This window comes from Eptesicus fuscus, chromosome 21 (assembly GCF_027574615.1).
Source record: "Eptesicus fuscus isolate TK198812 chromosome 21, DD_ASM_mEF_20220401, whole genome shotgun sequence".
Lineage (NCBI taxonomy): Eukaryota > Metazoa > Chordata > Mammalia > Chiroptera > Vespertilionidae > Eptesicus > Eptesicus fuscus.
In genome coordinates this window covers 10,583,346-10,603,352 of record NC_072493.1, presented here as the reverse complement: position 1 = coordinate 10,603,352, position 20,007 = coordinate 10,583,346, and the positions used below count along the sequence as shown (strand labels likewise).

General features: G+C 43.4%; 1 long non-coding RNA gene across 1 annotated transcript in view; it reads left to right on the top strand.

Moving 5' to 3' along the window:
* LOC129147793 (uncharacterized) overlaps positions 1-20,007 on the top strand; it is a 469,419-nt gene that overhangs the window by 206,927 nt on the left and 242,485 nt on the right. The window contains exons 3-4 of the long non-coding RNA XR_008555003.1: positions 15,831-15,894; positions 18,682-18,743. This is a non-coding gene — a long non-coding RNA (uncharacterized LOC129147793). The remainder of the gene's footprint in view (positions 1-15,830; positions 15,895-18,681; positions 18,744-20,007) is intronic.

Genomic DNA, 20,007 nt, shown 5'->3' with positions numbered 1-20,007 from the left:
AGAGGGCCTGATTGTAGAGTACAAAGGGGTGTTGGAGCTGATCAGTACCCTTATTTGTATTGAGTTTGAACTAGCTGGGGTGATGATGGAGAGAGAAGGGTACGGAGGAGGGAGTATAGGAACCACAGTCTTGGGAGAGTGGCAGTAACTGTGATTTAATGTAATGGTGTGGGAACTCACATTTTCAAGTGGTGGGATACTCAATATAATTTGAGAGTAGAGGAACTGAGCCCCATCTTTAAGGCACAGAACTAAGAGTTGGTGATAGTGGAGATGAGAGAGGGCTATCATCTTGGAAGGGAACTTGGATGTAAACCAAGGTACATGGTGAAGTCTACTATTGCTATTTAGTGGGAGGAGGGTGGGCTTAGTAGGTCTGCATGCACCAAGTCCTTGGTCCAAGAAAGCTGGGTTGCTATAGAGAGTAAGGACAGAGACAATGATGCATTGTCAGGTTTATATCCCATGGACCTAGGATCGGGGGAGTTCGAACCTGGAGTCAAAAGTCTCCTGAATTTCTAGACTTGTGACCAGGTAGGAAATGCATGTTTGACTCACCCTGATCCTGGCCATGACCAAGTGACAAAACCATGCTCTGATTTATGAACATGATCTGTTAGTTTTGCCCTTGACCTGTCCCTAGTGTGTGTCCTGTTTTGGGTTATAATTGAAGCCATCTTTGAAAAACCTCATCCACTAGCTTCTTTTCTTATAAAGAGAACTGTTTTGAGTCACTTGAGGATTGATTTAGGGGTTTTCATCTGATGCCATGTTAAGCCATATCCCTCATCTTTCCACCTAGACCAGAAGCTCTTTGAGGATAGTATGTATACCTTTGAAAAAAAATTTTTTTTACTGTAAAAAAGCAATCCTAGGACTCAAAAACGAAACAGCCTAAGAATTGAAGCCTGGATACATGACTGGTTCCAAGGGGCAATTAATTGCCTTCTACAGCCAGGTATTGGAGAAAGCAGGATGTAGGATGGTGGGAGGAGGGTAGGTATGATATTACACTTAGATTATTGCTGTTTCACTCGAATTGGAGCCAGGCAACAACTAGTCACAACCCCTAATACTGTAGATTATCACGTGTAACGTTAATGCACGTGAAAATTGGACCTTTAAGACTCCACATTCAGAGGCTAATCACCCACTTTAACATTCCCACTGTCGACCAAGTCTTGGTCTTCGCCTTCATTCATAAAGCCTTCTGGATACCCCTGCTTAGCTGAAAATGTCCAGAGCAGTATTTTTAATCACTGGCATTAGAACTGCAACTGAATGGTTTAGAGCAGTGATTTTCAACCCATGTGCCACAAGAATTTTTGGAATATGGAATACCTGACTATTTAGTCAGGAGCACTGACCTCTTTTCCCTTAGATTATCAAATAAAATAATGACAGCAGCCAACACAACAATAGCCGTCTGGTATAAGTGAATCAAAACCATACCTTTTTTTTTTTTTTTTGGTCAGATCGGCCAAAAATATAATACATTTTTTGGTGTGCTGCAGAATTTTAATCATTAGTCTATGTGTGCCATAAGATGCAAAAGATCGAAAATTTCTGGTTGAAAGTATTTCAGGCAGAGGTCTTCTTTAAGGGAGGCAAGGATTTTCTGCTTATCTCCCTGTAATGGTACGGTAGCATTGATAGGGGGTACATTCTGAGGTATCACTTAACAGCAATCTATTTCCTTAAGATTCTTGATAACGTGGTTTGTATTTCACCGCTAATAAATAGGACCTGTTCATGGAAAAGCTTTTACAAACACAAGCACTTGATTTGCCTATACCTTACAAAAAGTATATATCATTTTGTCTGTTGTGTTTTGACCCTCTCATTGTCATTTTAAACCCGTTTTTGAAAAGGGAGATGCCTTCTCTGTCTTCTCCAGAGAGACAAGTGGACAAACATGCTTCTCATGGCCTCTTCTGAGGCGCTTCCCATCCTGGCTCCTTGCAATTCAGAACTGCTGGGCTCGCCTTCACCCTAGAGTATTTTAGCGACTACTTTGACTGAGAAATTCCTAAAACAGGTGCTAACCTGGCAAATCCTAGGAAATACTTAGATTCAAAACAGATTCTCCAGTTCTGGAATATTTTGCTTTAATAGAGACATTTGCAGAACTATCTTTGAAAGAGGACATTAAGGACATATCTCATTTGGATGTTTACAAATATGTCAACTCTTATCAAAAGACTAGAGGCCTGGTGCATGAAAATTCATGCAGTGGAGGGGGAGGTACCTCAGCTCGGCCTGCCCCCTCTCACAGTCTGGGAGCCCTCAGGGGCAGGAGGCAACCCCGTGATCAGTGGAAGGCGACGCCCCCATTACACCTCTGCTGCTGCCACTGCTGGCAGTGCAAGCCTCAGCTGGCCCTGGTTACCTGAGCCTCAGGCGGCCCTGGAGCCACCATCTGAGGCTTGCCTGCACCTCGGGCGTTGGCTGGGCAGCCACCATCCAAGGCTTGCCTGTGCCTCGGGCTGGCCCTGGGCGGTTGGGCAGCCGACATCTGAGGCTTGCCTGTACCTTGGGCCGGCCCTAGACAGCTGGGAAGCCACCATCCGAGGCTTGCCTGCGCCTTGGGCCGGCCCTGGGCGGCTGGGAGACTGAGGGGACTGGGGGACTCTGGAGGCAGGCACACGGAGCAGCCGGACCCACACCTGCTGTACCAGTGGGGCTGAGGGGACTGAGCACCGCCATCTTGTGGCTATGGGCACCACCATCTTTGAGGATGTGGCAGTCAGTTAGCACATTCCCTCCTATTGGCTGTGGGCACTGCCATCTTTGCGAGGGAGTGATGGTCAATTAGCATATTCCCTATTTATTAGATAGGATATATATATCTTGCTCTTTTACTTTTTTTATATGTATATATGTATGTAGGTATGTATGTATTCATTCATTCATTCATTCATTCACTCATGTTGGCACTTTTCTCCTACCTTCCAAGTGACCTGAACCCACTCACTCCAAGGAAATGGGGGTGGGGGGGCGGTACTCAGGTACATTAGGAGCCTTGTTTTGCATTTCTCAAAATTGAAGTGCAAGTCTGCCTCGTGGTACAGAGGAGGCCCCAACAGCCCAGCTCAGTCACCCCAGAGCCCACAGAGATGTCTCAGGTATACTGGGAGGGCCTTGGACAATTAAACTCGACTTTTGATCAGAACTCATGTCTTAGAATTTGGTATTTTTGTCTCCTTTTCAGGAATAAGCCTATTGTAGGTAATGAGATTTTGCTGTAATCTGAAGGAAAAAGTGATCACTGGTGGAAAATTGTCTTGAGTAAAATATGAGAATAATAAAATGCAAAATAATTTGACCTGGTTAAAAGAAAATTCAAGATGTTGCTACCTTTGCACTAAGTTTGTAAATATAGACTATGACCAAAAAATGATGGAGCATTTGTAAATGAAAGTAACTGTTCTGTTTTTAAGGGCTTATCTAATTAATTGTGATATGCAAGTATTTAACACTTAATATCTGTATATCTTTGCAAAGGCCTTTCACTTAGAGTTTTATTATATTTGGTGATTTAGGTTATTTTATATATATATACATATATATATATATGTATATATATATATATATGTATATGTATACATAGGTTATTTTATATATATATATATGTATATATATATGTATATGTATACATATATATATATATACATATATATATAGTAAAAGTGGTGAAACTGATGGTTTAAAATGCAAAATAATTATAAAACGCAGATGTTTCATGAAGAATGAGCTTATCACATAGTTGCCATATGCACAGGTATGGAAACTCAAGCATGTCACCTGCCTTGGTCTATTGTCAATAGAAAATTCTAGAATTCCAGTGTCCTGTCTCTGAAAGTCAAATTAGTTCCAATTCTGTATTGAGTTGCCAGATTTAGCAAGTAAAAACACGGAACACCCAGATAAATTTGAACTTCAGGTAAACAACAACTATTTTTTATTTTAGTGTGTGTTCCATGTTTGGACATATCACAATAGATATTTTATACTTGATATACTTAAATATTTTAGCATATTCTCTGTTAATATTGTACATCTGTAGTTTATCTGGTGACTCTAATTAGGGAGAGATTTAGATTGTATTTATTACTTTCTCCTAATGATTTCATACTGTTTCACCTATCTAATCAAACCTCCCAAGATTTCTGTATTTTAAACGAGGAATAGTCTCATGTAGCATTTTAACTCAACCTGTCTCTGACCTGAGGAACCATGAGGTAGAAACAGCTCAGCTAAGTAAAATTTCAGAAGGCATATCCCAGATCACAGACATATCGCCTTTCCATCTCCTCCTTGCGGGACCTTATTTTAAAATGACAGCTAGTATCCGTACATACAACATGCTGTCGGTCCACGTAGAGCTCAGAGACTGCTCCCGAATCCCCATCCAGCACCACTCCTTAGCACCTTAGAATTCTGCAGGGAGTTTATCATTCCGACCTGGACCTCCTCCAAACCTGTGCCTGGCAATTAAGATGATAGTGATGATAATTCAGGCTTTATGAAGTCCCGATTTGATGGGGTAACATAAGAAGAGAACTACATAGCTGTAAATGTAAAGAGCAAGCATGAAATCAGTGGGGATCTTGGCATCCAAAAAAGCATTTAAGAAATCAGCCTGGTCAGTATCCTTATGATAAAATGGCATTGGCTTTTGAAAGGACTTTGCAGCTGGTTGGAGCAGGGACGGGTCTAATAATGGGTTCTGCTTCTGTCTCCTCTGCTACCTGCAGAGGACGGGAAGGAAAGGGACCTCATTCCTCATGTGATATTTACCTAGAGATTAAACTGAAAATCGTTTGCATATCTGTGGCCCATGAAGTGGGCTGCAGAAAGATTTTCATAATTGAGAAATGGTCAGAAATGGTGACTTATTTAACATTTGATGCAAAAATCAGCCAATAGAAAACAAGTGAAAGCAAAAGGGGGAAAGTTGGTAGACAAGCTCCAGTCCTCATGGCGCTGGGCTTTTCACTCCCTCACTGCCCCCCAGGTCCTCAGTGGGTGAAATGTCAAATGAAACCAGCCCCTCTCATGCGTCTGTTACATCCAGCTTTTCATAACGAGCATCCTGGAGGCGGTACAGATATTTGTCTTAGGCAGTGTAACAGCCGGTTCCCTTCCTGAACGCAAACCTGCTCACAGGACTTGGTCCCAGGCTCAAGTTTGCAGATGCCCCAGCTTGTCAATTAAGCAGATCCAGATGCTCCTCAGGAACAGTTTTCTCACTGTCCCTGCCTCCCTGAGCATGGAGGGGATGGTGGCCGAGCCAGAGTCCACCAAAGGCCCTCTTATTCCCATCAGTTCTGCCATGTTTTCTTTATAATTTTGTTTGTTTCAAACACGGAGCACATGGCCCATCCAGCAAGGAAGCATGGACGGGAGGAGGGAAGATGTCCATCAGACACAGTGCTTCAGTCAGATGCAGCATCCAGACCCAAGAGAAGCACACATGTCTTCATTTCCCTATTTCACTCTTTTGACAACTCATCAGGTGGCCCATCATCTCCTACATTGAACTTGGGAGGACACACAGACCTGAGAGAAGATCTGAAAGAGGATACTTTTAGTAAAGCCCATTGTCACACAGCTATTTCCATCAGTGATCGGCCAACGAGGCCCTTGGCTTATATTTGGAAATGGGTTTGGGGGAGGGCAAGGGCAGAGAAGGGAGAATAGGGAAGTAGAAACAGAGGCAAGGTGCCCTCTTCTGTGTGGGGGTAGGGGGTAGGGCCTCGGAAGTGGGGGGAGTGGTGGTGAACGGAGAGCTCATTCTCAGAGGGTATGTTTCTCCCCTCACAGTGGTCTCTCCAGCCACCAGGCCATCCTCACGCCCACCACCGCCACCCTGACATAGGTGGGCAGAGCTTTCTGTGTCTAATCGATGGGTCCCCATCTGCTTTTCCAACGAGAAATGAAAGGCCCTGGCAGGCACTCCAGGCACGGGAAAAGGTCTCGAGCGTCAATATCATTTGACAAGGGAAAGAGTTGCCCTGTCGCCACACGGCACTGGCATTTGGCGGTGCTTTCCTGGAGAAAGTTCCAGGTGCCTCTGCTCCCTGAACATGCAAACTGTTTACGAGGCACCGTTGTCCTCGTTTATAGGGGGTCTGTTTTCTTTCTTTCCCTCTTGAAGAAACCTGTTATTCACTGGGCTGTAAAATGGAAAATAAAGATCAGAGGCAGTGGAAATAATATAATGTATCTGGGTAGAAACATTAGAACTCTCCCATAAAATGTAAGGCCTTCAGAAATTTTCACCCTGTTATTTCACCGGGGCCTGTTGGGAAGCTGTTCTCCCCACTAGTCCTCTTGGCCTTATTCTGGGACATCTCCACAAGCTGATGTTCCCCATTCCTTTAGCTCTCAGCTTCCCGAAGCAGGAGGCGATGACATCTGGGTTTGCTGATTATACTTGTTTGGACTGACATGTCTCCACTGAGAGACTCCAGAGTGGCTTTGGTCTTCACCTGGCCATCCTGAATGGTGTGATTTTAGGCTTTTCATGCAGAGGGTAAGTTTTTCCCCCCAGCCCACAAATTGTGGATCAGATAGTCCAGTGCTAACAGATTGTTCATTTTCCCAAAGCCCCATTTCTCTCTGCCTTACCGTCTTGCTTCTTTGATTGTGTCAGAAGACCTCTGTTCACTAGGGATTCTCTACCTTCTGGGCGGCAGCACCGCCTTTGTGTTCCTAAGGCTTGGCCTCCCGCTGCAGCTGCCCAGCGAGAGGGCCGGCCGTGCCATGGACCCTGATTCGTCCTGCCCATCCTTGAGCCATCAGATGTCTCAGTTCTGCCAGACCTTCTTAGAGCCAGTCTGTTTCGAAAGCAAACTCTCCAGTGCAGGGTGTTCAGCAAGCACTCACTCAACATGAGACATCAAGCCAGTATGAATTAAGTCACCTCTCTGGTCCCTAGATGTCACCTTTCCTTTCTTCCTATCCGCTCTCCTACCCATCTCCTTCTTCCTCCCCAATAAAACCCCAGTAGGTTTCCCTCCAGAGAACAATGCGCCTCCGTCTTCAGTGCAGGTCCAGGGCTCGGAGGGAAAGTTGAGGTCAGCGTGGCAGCCTGTACAGCTTTCTTTTGAGGCAAACAGATGGTGAAGGTTAAATGACAGCTCTCTGACTGCCTCTTTTGAAGTAATTGGAGATAATTTGTATTTTGAATCCGAACTTGACCATTGTCAGAAGGGAAGAAGGTTAATATGGAAACGATTTTACATTAGCCCCTGTTTCTTGCGCTGCGCCCCCCCACCCCCCCCCCCGCCCCCTGCACCGCTTTCTTTCTGTCCTTCGGATCCTTGTTTTTTTAATCCTTGCTCCAGGCAATTGGTGAGATCATTTCTGGGCTAGATGTGCTTCGTTTTAGGCTGTGGCTGTTATGAAAGCCAACAACAGCTTATTAAGGCCGGCGATAATCTCTTCTACTGATGCATTGTTGCTTTCCAGAGGTCCAATTAAGGCCGCACATCGGAAACAAGATCTTGTAAACCTAAGGCTCCTTACCTAGGACAGTTTGCAAACAGATGCACAGATTGCTTCCTCGTTTCTGCTTCTGAACGCGAACCGACTTCCTATCACGGAGAACAGTGTGCGTGAATTGAAGAAGGGGCCGTGCCTGTCTTTCACAGCCTGCCACTCTTCCTCTCCAGTCACTTAAAATTTTATTTTAATTTCAAAGCCTGGCTTTGGGCCCCAGCTCTGATGTGGAGCGTGGTATTGTTTACCTCCTAACCGCATCCTTTCAAAGAATTGACAGTACTTCCTGAAACCCCACTGGGGGAGGGAAGGGGCAGAAAGCCCCTGAAAAAGAAGAAATGCTTTGCATGTTTGAGAAAAGAGACTTAGAAGAGTGGCATGTGGATTTTCCCTCTTCTTACCCCCATCATACATTTACCCAAAGCCAGCAGGCTCTTAAAGTAAACGTGAGCAAGGACAGAAGTTTGCTATTATTCCGGTCTCCACGTGGGGGGAGTCTGGGTGTAGCCTTCTGGAGGTGGTGACGATATTAATGTAGCCAACTCAGAACTTCCCCATCTGGACGCTGCCAGGTGCCAGGGACACTGGTGGAGGGTGGAGAGGTGTATACTCTCCTGGCATACTGGACATGGAGTGTCATGTGCACAGCTGATGAGAGTAGGAGAGGCCACGCTCTCACAGGCAAGCACTCGCCCTCCTAGGCGTGCCCCGGAGGGTGCTGGGAAGGAGGAGGAGTTACCTGTGCATTGCAGATCTCCTGAGCATCAACAACAGGAGGGAAATCTGACCACCAGTTGGCTGAAGATGGAACTCAGTTCTTCCTATATTGGGGTCTGAAAATCAAGAAATTAGCAATAGTTTGCCATAAAAAGAAAACCTGAATATACAGACATTAAAAAGAGGTTTTATTCAAAGCTGTGATGAAAAGTTTTAGTCCATGGGATCCAGAGAGAAGGAGTGAAAGTGAGGACTGAAGGCTGTCTGCAACATGTGTAAGTGCTGTTTGCCACAGCAGCGCCGAGGGCAATGCTGTATGTTATTCATATACATCTGGTTTATTATAAAGCACATTTTTTTTCACCAACTTGGAAAAAGAAAAGAAGATATTGTCGTGTTACTCCTGGCTTTTGCTTAACCACCCAAAGTAAAGAAATCGCTGCAAAAGCTTTAGAAGCAATTCAAGTACCTCGATGGCTTTCATCAGACATTCTCTGTACAAGGAAAAGAAAAAAAATCATTCTATCTTTTTATTTTTACTTTGCTTTAATCTTATTTGATGCTGTCTCAACAGGCCAGGACATGCTTTCTTGGATGGCAATTTCACTGCACCATATGTGTCTCTCACAAGATAGCAGAGGGAGATGAATCTTGGCAGGAAGAGAACTAAACACATCGACAAAGAAGAGAAAAAATTTATTTACTTAACTCCCTGTTGCCTGCATACATTTCCCCGTTGCACTCTGACTCCCAGTGCAGTAGTTCAGACTTAGTTTGTTATAAACAACTGTGTGAAATGCAGGCCCCCATTTATCACTTTTTCGGATCACCTGCCCTAGTTTTCCTGAAAACCCACATTAAGCATTTCAGTGACCAGATGAAGAAGCACGGTGTATGGAAAGAGAAAACCTAGTCTCGCCCCCCACTCCTCACCTTGTATGTGCAAGAAGCCCCAGGCCAGCCCCTGGAAGCAGCAAAGGTTCCGCTTCCCCGTCTCCTATCCCCCACCCCACCCCCCCGCCCCCATAGTGAAGAACCTGCGGTCTGCTCTGCCATTTCCCAGTGGGATCCTCAGTTCCGCTGGACACCCTGTCACTCTGTTGCCCTCTAAAGACTGCTGTATAAATAGGAAGAAGTTACTACAGTGACACTGGAGGTGGCCCCTTGGTTTGGGCTATGTGGGAAATGGCTCTACTATACCAGAGTCCATCACTTTCATCATGGGGACCAAGGGCTGCTTCAGAGGGCAGGCCAGAGCTCCAGGCTGGACTCCGTAGGCACCTTTAGATGGGGAAGGGGCCATGTTTGCTGTCCTGCATTCAGGTCATGGGGTTAGAGTTCCTGATGACAGTGCTGAGACCATGGAACAGGTATATTTTTGTATTGTGTGATGTTTTTGGATAATAGCCTACTGTGTTGTGACCTCTAGTGACATACCACACAGAGAATGAGGCTCAGGGAGATATTTCAAAATGTGTTGAGATTTAAGTGAAGTCCAAAACTTAAATTAAAAATAAGGAATACTTTTTAGCAGCCATCTGGGGCGGGGGAGGGGCAGGTGGAAATGAAGCTATAAGATTTCTTTTCCAGGTATCAATTTAAAACATTTGGAAACATTCTTTTACTGGGGTAAAACTTCCATGTTAGGTTCCTTCTAGGGCCAATGAATGGGTGGATTACCCTCCACTGGTCACCCCTTGGGCCGGATTCACAGGTGATGTGATGAGGGCAGTGAGCAGGGTACAATGGCATGTGACAAAGGATGCTTGAAGACAGTTTTCCTGGAACACTCAGGTTTGAGGACACAAGGGGCTCACAAGGAGATTTAGATCATAAGAACAGAGAGTAAAATTCAGAAATTAGCTGCCCTCACATAATTCATGTTGACTGGTGTGTGATTTTTCCAAGAATCTGATAGGTAGAAAGTTCATTCTCGTGCAGGAAAATATAAAGGGTGTTTTGTTTTTGTTTTTTTTAATACATAAAAGGGAATATAAACGCAACATGACAAATAGGCATCTAATGTTCTTTTGCTGATGGACAAAATGCTTTTCTTCGTCCACTTACACTCAGATCCCAGAGAACAAAGTTCAAAGAAATGTAGTCTTCTAGTTCTCAGAAAAATATCTAAGATTTTGAGTCGTGCAGAACCGAACCCATTTCTACCAATTTTTCATTCGGAACCCTAACTGCAGTAATAAAATGTAAATGTGAAATTATAGTTTCTAATTGTATTAAAAGTCAAACTAAATTTATTAATTTAGTGGATTCCATGTCTTAGGCTGTCAGCTTCTGCCTCAGAAATTTACATTGGGATCAGGATAGAATGGTCTCTGAATGAAATGGCCGAATGTTAGTCAATATGGATTTCATAACTAATTTATCAGTTACTAATAGTACACTTATTAGATGCTCAAAAGCTGTATAAGGTATGATAGATATTGCGCACTTTCTTAGCTTTGCAAATTGAAAGGAAGAGGTGGGAAAAATTACCGAAAGCAGGGTGGAGAGAGAAGTTTACTGGCAATGATGTAATTTCCCTTTGGTATCTCGTCCCACTAAAAACTCAAGATTGCCCCATTATAAATGCCAGATCAATGCAATTTATTTCTTGAGTTCAGGCTCTTGTTAGAAGTCTGTTTGGATGAGGTGAGTAAGAGAAGCATGACTATGCACACACACACATTCAGTCACAGGCATGTTCACCGATATATCTGTGCTGGGATTATTTATATCCGCTCAACATAAAACATCAAGAGGGAGTTAGCAAATGTTGATGATAGTTGGTGCACAGATACACACACTGTAAAATGTACATGGGAAGAAAATGAGTTACTGAACTCCTCTTCCAAAAAGCATAACAAAATATAACCCCCTTAACCCATCTGAAATCTCTGAATCCACAAGAATCTTACTTTCGAGCTTCAGGAACAAGATATGATAATGCAGGCTGTGGGTGTGTGTTTCAATTTACCCAGTTTCTCTGGAATGAAACGGTCCTGAAATCAATATGAAAATGAGATGTAACCTGCATGGTTTGATAAACTGACTCCTTTGAGAAGAAGTAGTTCTGGATTTTAGCAAGCTCTAAGGATTCCAGACTGCTTTAGGAGACAAAGCATATGAACTCTGGAAAAGTCCCTCAGGTTTGGCTAATGGGAAGCAGACAATGAGAGCCAGACGCCGTCCCCACCTCCCTCCCTCTTGGTGAAACATGTCCTCCAGCTGCTTCCTTATTTATCAGAAGGGTAGTTAATAGTTTAGTAAATGGATTATCTTTTTAATTAGATTTCTACTTTTAAGACAAAACAGATGTATGATTTGGTCAAATTATTAGACCATTTGTACAACTTTTTTCCCCCTAATTATTTATTACCAACTAGTGCTCAAAGGAGGAAAGGCTATTTCTGTTGAATTCAGTTTTCGATTGGGGGGGCACTTAAAAATTCCCTCTCATTTCCCCTTCTAATGCAATATCAGTTAATGCTCAAGAGGAATCCAGACAAGGTGTTAAAACCAGGATAAAAGCATTGTAATACCAGGAAACCTGCTCCATCAAGCCAGAGGCCGCTTTGCTGGTGGGAGAGCGGAATAAGTAAACAGTAGCGATCTCTCGTGTAACAGAAGATTTAGGTATAATTTGTTTAAATAGTAGCAATAATGATTATTAATTTACCCTTTGAATGTTAACAAAGACCTGCTTTTTGTTAGTTTGTGCTTTCGATTCATTTTCAAGCTGAAGTTTGTTTTAGGCTAATGCTGCCCTAGACGGGAAATGCAATTAACTTTAGCTTCCCACTCCCTCCCCCCCAAATATATTTGATGTTTGGTCACACAAAATAAAATAATTCCCTTCCAGAACACTGACTTGCAAACGCTGTGATCACAGCGGAGTGAATTTTTGTCCAATTTTTCTTCTACTTCCTTGGGAAACAATAAGGAATTCTTTTTGTTCTTTGCCACACAAGGTATAACAAATGGATTTCGAAATACCTGCACTATATCGGCAGTGCTTAGAAGAAAGAGAAAAATCAAAGCAAGAAATAAAAATTACAAAATGGTAGAGCCTGACCACTTTATCCACACTTTGTGTCTGGCCTCATTGTTGAAAAATTTTGTGAAGCATCATGGTGGCTAGTTTTCCTCCCTTTGACGCTGTAACATGAAAACTAGCGTGAGGTATGTTTTTTCCTGTGTGGTGTCAAAGGGACAGAATCCCTAGAGGACCTGACCTCAGGAACCCCTGCATTCTCCAAAAGGCAGCGCTGTCCTGGGCCTGCCGTCAACAGAGGCAGACTCAAGAGCAGGGGTCCAGCTTGTCCCGTCAAGTTTATCGTCCACTCCATCAAAGGGCCTAATGGTCAGCAGAGGGGGCTAAATGCGTCCCCTGTGACCTGACATTAACGGAGTGGACTGGTTTAAGTGTTACTGAGGGTGTCTCAGAATGATTTGGACGCCAATACCCGTTTCCCTCAATAAGCCGTCATTTGGGTCATGACTCAATACAGCTTTGCACTGACACGGCCCAGCCCCGAAGTGCTCCTGGGGGACATGGCCTCACCTCCGAGACCAGCCGACAGCGGGGCTGATCAATGCCCTCTGACAACAAGTGAAACAATCACCTTTTCTCTCACCCCTCCACCTCTTCGCACCTCCCATCCCCTAGCCCGTCTGACCAGCTTGAAAATGATAAAGATAAATTGTTTTATCTAAACATAGGGTCTGACACTGAGAAAAGACAGGAGTGAGGAGAACCGCCCAGTTTGTCTGGAGTCTTAGATTCCAGGCTTTTGCTTCTCATGTAATTTTGATGGAAAATAAAAATTCAGTCTGTATATCAAATGTAGAGCTTGACTGATCCAGGCGGGGGGGGGGGCGGGGGGGGGGGAGGGGGGGGGGGGAAAGCCTGGAGTTGTGGTGAATATTTTCTCCTCAGATTTAAGCTGGCCTATAAACATTAGCTTTGTAGGTGTTAAGGAGACACAGGGCATTTTCTGTGTTTGGATTGGGATTTTGACAAAATCATATGCATAGGAAATAAATTTAAATTATAAGGTTCTTTTAAAAGCAGAGTATTTTTCAAAAGGAAACCAACAACATAATACTGATGTGAGAAATCTTTAGAAAAGGCTTGAAATACTTTTTAAAACACAGGATTCCCTGCAGAGTTCTAAAATCACCATTTAAACCATTTTTACATTTCTATTTATTTGGATTTGAAACAAAACGAAAGAAGATAGGAAAAATGTACATATTCTCTTGCTATAATCACTGTCATTTTCTTCATGACATAAAAATAATACAAACCTGTGAAATAATAATGCCCAAGTAAGAATTGTGATGTGTATAAAAATATACATGAAAAACATTTTAAATGTATTTGGAATGCTTGAAATAAGTGGATTAGAATGTTTAAAGAATTATGTTCCATTTAATAATGATAATGTCATTTTATATTGATTTTAATATAATATTTCTGTGTGAAATAATTTTAAAATCATTTTCCTTTAGGTAGAAAAGGAAAACGCATTTCTATTAGATCCAGACATATCTAAGAGTATGATTACTTCTGAATACTTCAAATAAAAAAGTATATCAGAAGAAAATTTCATTTCTAAGCATTACCTTTTAAACAATTTCTAAATGTCCCCTTTCTAATTTCTGAGAAGTAACTAAAATTTCATATGCATTTTTAAAAACAAATACCTATTTTCAGTTTTTGGCTGATGAGAGCTTTCTCCTTTCATATTTTTCATTTGCTGAGGTGAACTGGGAATATAAATCAAAGGGAACAGAGTCAAAGAATTTTATTTTTGATAGAGAATTATAATTTTGAAATGCTTTTTATCATTTAACATCTAATTTGCTAAAATAGCAATTCGAAAGCACTTTTTATTTACAAAATTATTTACATAAGCTAGCTTTCCTTTTCGGCTTTGTTAATCTTTTCTTTTTTTCCTTCAATTTTATTTACACCTGCTAGTGGAGTAGAGTATAAATACATAGTGTATACAATGTGTATACCCATTTTAATGCGTTATTTCAAAAATAGTTTATACTATTGCTTGAAGATGATGTTTAGAAAATGTACATATTTATATGGGGTATTCATAACAAAAGATTGAAGTACTTTTTATTGTTTGTGCACTAGCATTAACAACAGATTAATGTTTCCTTTTTGGAACACAACTATTTATTTTATAATTGCACTTAAAAAAATAAAAAGGCTTAAACACCCAAAGTGCCAAAAGTCCAGCTTAGCAAATTTAAAAGCCATGAGATGAAAACTCAAGCACAAAAGGTCTTTTTGAATTTAGTGAAGAGCGGCTGCAAGAATTAAAGAAGACGAGATCTGTGCCTCCAGTATTCTGTTTATTAGGTCCAATGCTCGTCTTCAAAGGACTATCACAGCCATGTGGCATTTGAGGATTTAGAGGAATTCTGATCATTTGAGTGCTTTTTGCCAAAATGGACTCTGTGTGCACTTCAGCCACGAGCACTGATTTAGGACCTGCTCCTCACGCTGTCCTCCGGCTGTATTTGTACAGTTAGACAACTACAAAATTACCAGTCGGCAAAGGCAGGAAAATCAAGGAGGGGCCGAGCTAAACAAAAATCATACGTGTTAGCAAAGGAAAAGCCCGAGCGCTCTGTGTGCGGCGAGGAGCACGCAGGCTACAGAGCTGGCCACCGGCCTAGGAGCCCGCGGGCTCTCAGACACCAAGGCCGCGTTGGTGTACATCTTCATGTGCTCAATGCAAATAAAGGTTTGAAAGTAACATTGGGCATTGTCTGTGTTCAGAAGTTCCAAAGAAATTGATCAAAACCTGCCTTTTTATTGAACTTTAGAAAGAGTAGCAGCTGCAAGAATATGGTGTGGACTGAACGTAAGGGCCTGAGGGGAGCATGGGGCCAGGACTGGCTGCAGGGCCGGCTTGGTTAGTGTCCATCCACGGCAAGTCCCTTTCTTGGTCCAGGCTTACTTGTGGGAGTTTCGGCCCGGTGTTAGATGGAAAGGGCACCACGTCAGCCTTGTATTATGAACATCAAGCCCTGTTCTCTATCAGGATCAGCAGCCAGAGCTATTTCTCCCCCTTTGAACCCACCCGCTGCTCCCTCCCTGGATAAAACCTAGTTCTAGGGTTAGGAAGGAAAGTGACAGGGATCTTAAGAGACCTAATTTGGAAGTGAGGACTTCTTGTTCTTGGAATGAAAGGAATAAAGCCAAAGAAAGGGACTGTTTCAGGAGAGGGGCTGAGAGGAGGGAAGTCTGAACTCTGAACAAAATGAATGAAGTAGGATTTAATTTAAACCGGGGTGATACATTCCTTTTATTAGCTTTGATTGTACATAAAACGTTGCATTGTTTTCTTCTTCCTTTCCTCTATTCTTTACATTTTTAATTTAAAGCCAATTTGGTAACATAGGGCTTTTTCGGTAAATATAAGAATAGAACAGTACAATAGCCCACATGCAAAATGGGGGGAAGGGGGGCATGCACCCTGGCTACGAAGATCACTGAATTTTTTACACAAAGAACAAATCTCTCCATCCTACGTTGTCATTAGAACAGAAAGACTTTTTTTTTTTCTTTCTTTCTTTTAAAGGAAATCATTTCAATATAAGAAAAGGACCCCTCTCAAGATGAGGTTCCTGCTTTTGCAGTGTTGGGTAAGTTATTATTATAAAATGTGGTTATATTCTCTGCCTCTTACATTAACAATGGGGGCAGGGGTAGGGGGTGGGTCTGAGGGGTCTGAAATGACAGAATGAGGGACACACAATAGGATGGCCGTGACTCTGAACAAATAAATAAAACATGTGAATCACGGTCTCTGCTCTCCCTCCCTTCCCCCTCACCCCCCAACTGTGATTAAATTTGCTGTGGTCATTTCCCAAATGTCTGCCTGATAAAAAAAAAAAAAAAAAGAAGAAGAAGAAGAGGAAGAAGAGGAGGAAGAAGCAGCAGCAGCACCCAGAGCCTCTTCTCACACTGTGACTGAGAGGAGGGCCCTTCCTGGCGCCGGCCGTCCCCACCGCTGCCAGTCACTCCTACCAGCACAGACACGCGTGCCGCTTTCATCAGCGAAAGGCTCCACATCTGATTGCTGTCCTCCCCCAGCCCCGAAAAAAGAGAAAAACAAAACCAAAACTACCAGCCCTGTCACACCAACTCTGCCCCCTTAATAAACAGCTTCCCCAGCCACCCCCCGCATCACACTGAAGCCCTCGGCGCCCGGGGCTCAGTAATGGGATTTCTCATACCCCTTCCTACAACCACCAACGCAGCTTCCCAGCAGCCTATTGAATGCACGGGAGGAGAAAAAGAATACATTTTAATAAATCGAGGGGGAAAATGATTTGGGTCCTGCAGCCCCGTTCTTTAGTAATAGAAAAAGGTGAGGTTGTTGGGGTGGGGGAGAGAGAGGGGGGTGATTTAATATTGCAAGAGATAATAGCAACTATGTTAATATCCGGAATTTTCAATATACCATAAGTACATTTTGTTTTTCCTTTTAGCACGATTTATAATTAAAGATTTTAATCTGGCTTCACATTGAGTTAATAAGCCCTTTGATTGATTAGGATTCATAAAATTGCCATTTCCCGCTGATGCTTTGTGTTTCTGGGGATGTTCTTTTGAAAAGCTGGGTTAAGGTGAATAGGAAGCAGCCATTGTTTAGGCTGAGCTGTGCCAATTCTGGGAACTCGGAACTGCTTTATTCAGAGTTTGTCCCCTGCAATATCTTGTTGTTCAGCCAAATTAATGCAGATAGGATCTGCTGGGCTACAGTTTAGCCGCTTTTAGGGAAAACTTTTTTTTTTTTAATTATTATTATTTCAGCAGGTGTTCCATGCAATTTCTGCCTCTGTTTCCTAACCTGTTCTTTGGCTAAAATAAAATAAAAGCCATGTTGAAATAGCATTAAATTGATAAATAGAATGTTATAAACTGTTTCCAAGATAAAAGAGAGAAAGGTACAAAACCAAACACACATGAATGCAGCAAACCCAAAAAAACTGGGCCTCAATTTTTCTTTTAAAAATTCAACTTCAGAGGCTGTGCAACCAATAAATTATCCATTTGCATTAATGGCCAGTAGTGCAATATGTGGGAAGTGTCCTCCTTCAGCTCAAGGGATGTCTTCGAAATGTAAACACAAATGAATAAATAGGAGAGAGAGGCCGAGGGAGGGAGGCAGGGAGGCAGTGTGCTAATGCTGTTTGTCAAGTTAAATAATATAGCCTGCCACCCCCTCCCTCCAAAACCAAACCAAAATTAACAGCAAAACCTAGAAACAAAGATAAATCCCGTGAAAGAAAGAAAACGTGAGAAAGAGCCGGTGATTTGAAGCGTCCCGTCAGAGGGCCCCTTTTCTGCAGTTCATTGTAGCCTGCGTGTCTATAAGGGAGTGTGTACAAGAGAATTCTTTCCCCCCTCCTTATTTTTAGCAGAGGGGGAAGGAGTGACTCTCTCCAGCTTCCGAAGGGCCTCACTGTGGAGACTGAACCAGAGCAAATTCCCTTTGTGTTTCTTGCTCTGAAGGGACCTGCTATTGTTGAACGCGGGGCCTCCTGTGAGAGCCAGCCAAGCTGTGGGCTGTGGGCTGAGGGCTAAGCCTCTTCAGATAACACTCAACTTGTTTAGGGATCGATGCTGCCTCTCCTCCCCAGTCATCCACCCCAATTTACTTGGCTCGACTAGCGTTTTCATATCCTTGTATTATCATTCGGATGTTTTTTTAAATGCACACAGTTTGAAGGCTTAGTGAGAAAAACTAGAAGCCATGTCCACGGCATGTCCAGCCCCAAGGAAGCGCTCAGAAAGCCTCTCCCAGGGGGGCTGGGAGGTGATGCGGGGCTCATGCTCTCCCACACCTTCACCTGGGATTCTGCCTGCCTTCCCTTCCTCACAGGCAAACCCCATCTGGATGCCTGTGTTGCCAAAGACCTCGTCCCAGCCAGCATGTTCAGTCCTTTTCTCGCTCCATTCCCATCACAACCTCATCAGCCCCCTGCATGGTGGTCTGTCCCTCCCCTCTGTGCCCCCCCCCCACCGCCTTTCCCTTGAGGTTTCCGTTTTTGCCACGAAATAGCAAACACCAGCACAAAGTAGATAGCGGCCAAACCCGCTGAGTGAAACGGGTTTGGGTTTCCAAACAGACAGCGATGTCCCTGCCTACCCCAGGAGTCCTTGCTTTGCCATCACTGACCTCATGAATCCCGGACCGGCGGGCCTGATTGGTGGGCTTTTGAACGTGACTAATGAAGAAAATTTACCCTCGGTGCGGGGGAGGGAGGGCCCCCTCCCTACCACCAAATAGAATGTTTCTGGATGCATTATATTTTTTACAAGAAAAAAAAAAAAGGGGGGAAAGCCTAGCACACATATTTGTGGCAATGTGGAAATAAAATAAATTTAAAACAAACTCCCCCCACCTTTATTTTCTATCCCAGGTCCTCGACAATGACAGCAGAGAACGAATAATTCCCGGTGCAGTGTCTTACATCCGTTAAAGGTACCTTTGAATGAATGTCAGCTCCTTTCTACCTTAGTGCCAGCCGATCGATGCTTCATTAGGGCCGAATTGTCTTTTGCCCATGCAACCTTGAAAACAGTCCCTTTAATTACCTTTGAGGAAGTCGGGGACCCTCTTTTTCCCCCTCTACCTCCCTCCCCCCTGCCTTCTTCAGCAGAAGGCTCAGGGAAGTGGGGGTGGACAGGTGGAGGTCACTCACTCACATTCACAGTCAGTAACATCACTCCTTGATGGAGAAGCTGGGAGGAGAAGAAAAGGTGGGGCCAGTGGGGAGAAAAAAAGGAAAAGAAAGAAATATCAGACCCTGAGGTGAGAGGGCAGGGTTCAAGTCCAGACTACAGATCTATTGAAGAGCTTTCAGCCAGGCAGGCCTCCACTTGACTTTCTCATCAGCCAGCTCTGTGGATTCTCAGCTGTTCCCTTCACACCGCCACTGCTCCTTGCATCTCCCCGCTGCTAATTACCCAGGGTTTCTGAATAAGGCAGAGCCAGACGCTGCTAGGGACCCCAAAGGATTCTGGATGGGCTTCATCCAGGTCACAAGAAAAAGGGGGACCTGTTGGCTAAATATTTTAGGGGGAACGGGGAGAGAGACACAAGGAGCAGCACAGCTTGATATAAACCCTCCCATCAAAACCAAAGGCATTCCAAATGATTGTAGGCCTGGCAAGTTTGAGTCCCAGAAGAAAGTGCATAAATAATCATATTTGTTATGCACTATTGAAAAATTCAGAAAGATTTTAAATTCAAGTGATAATCTGGTCATCCTGAGGGAAAGGCTTGTATTTAACAGCCAGGAATTTTTACCTATTCAATTATGATGAGAAGTATTCTAATAAAACCATAAACCTCAGCAGAAGAATGTTAATCACCTGTGCGTGCCCTGTTGGCACAGTGTAGAAAAACACACCTGCCTAGGCTGAGCGTCCTCCTAACATGGTAATGTAGTATCGCGTTTGGAATCCTCTTCCCATCAGAGCTCCCCAGGCACCTGGGTATATTAGTATATGGCGAAAAACTACAAAGCTCATCTGATCTTCTCTCCAGTGACCATATTTCTATCCAAGCAAGGAGTCAGGGGTCAGGGGTCAAAAATTTCCCCCCAAATTTACACAACAGACTGCAATTGCATTGCACTATCCCCTTTCAGTCCCCTATCATTAACTCCCTCACCCCCACCACACACACACAGATTTTGCAAGTTTAGGGTTCTCAGATAAAATACAGGATGCCAGTTCAATTT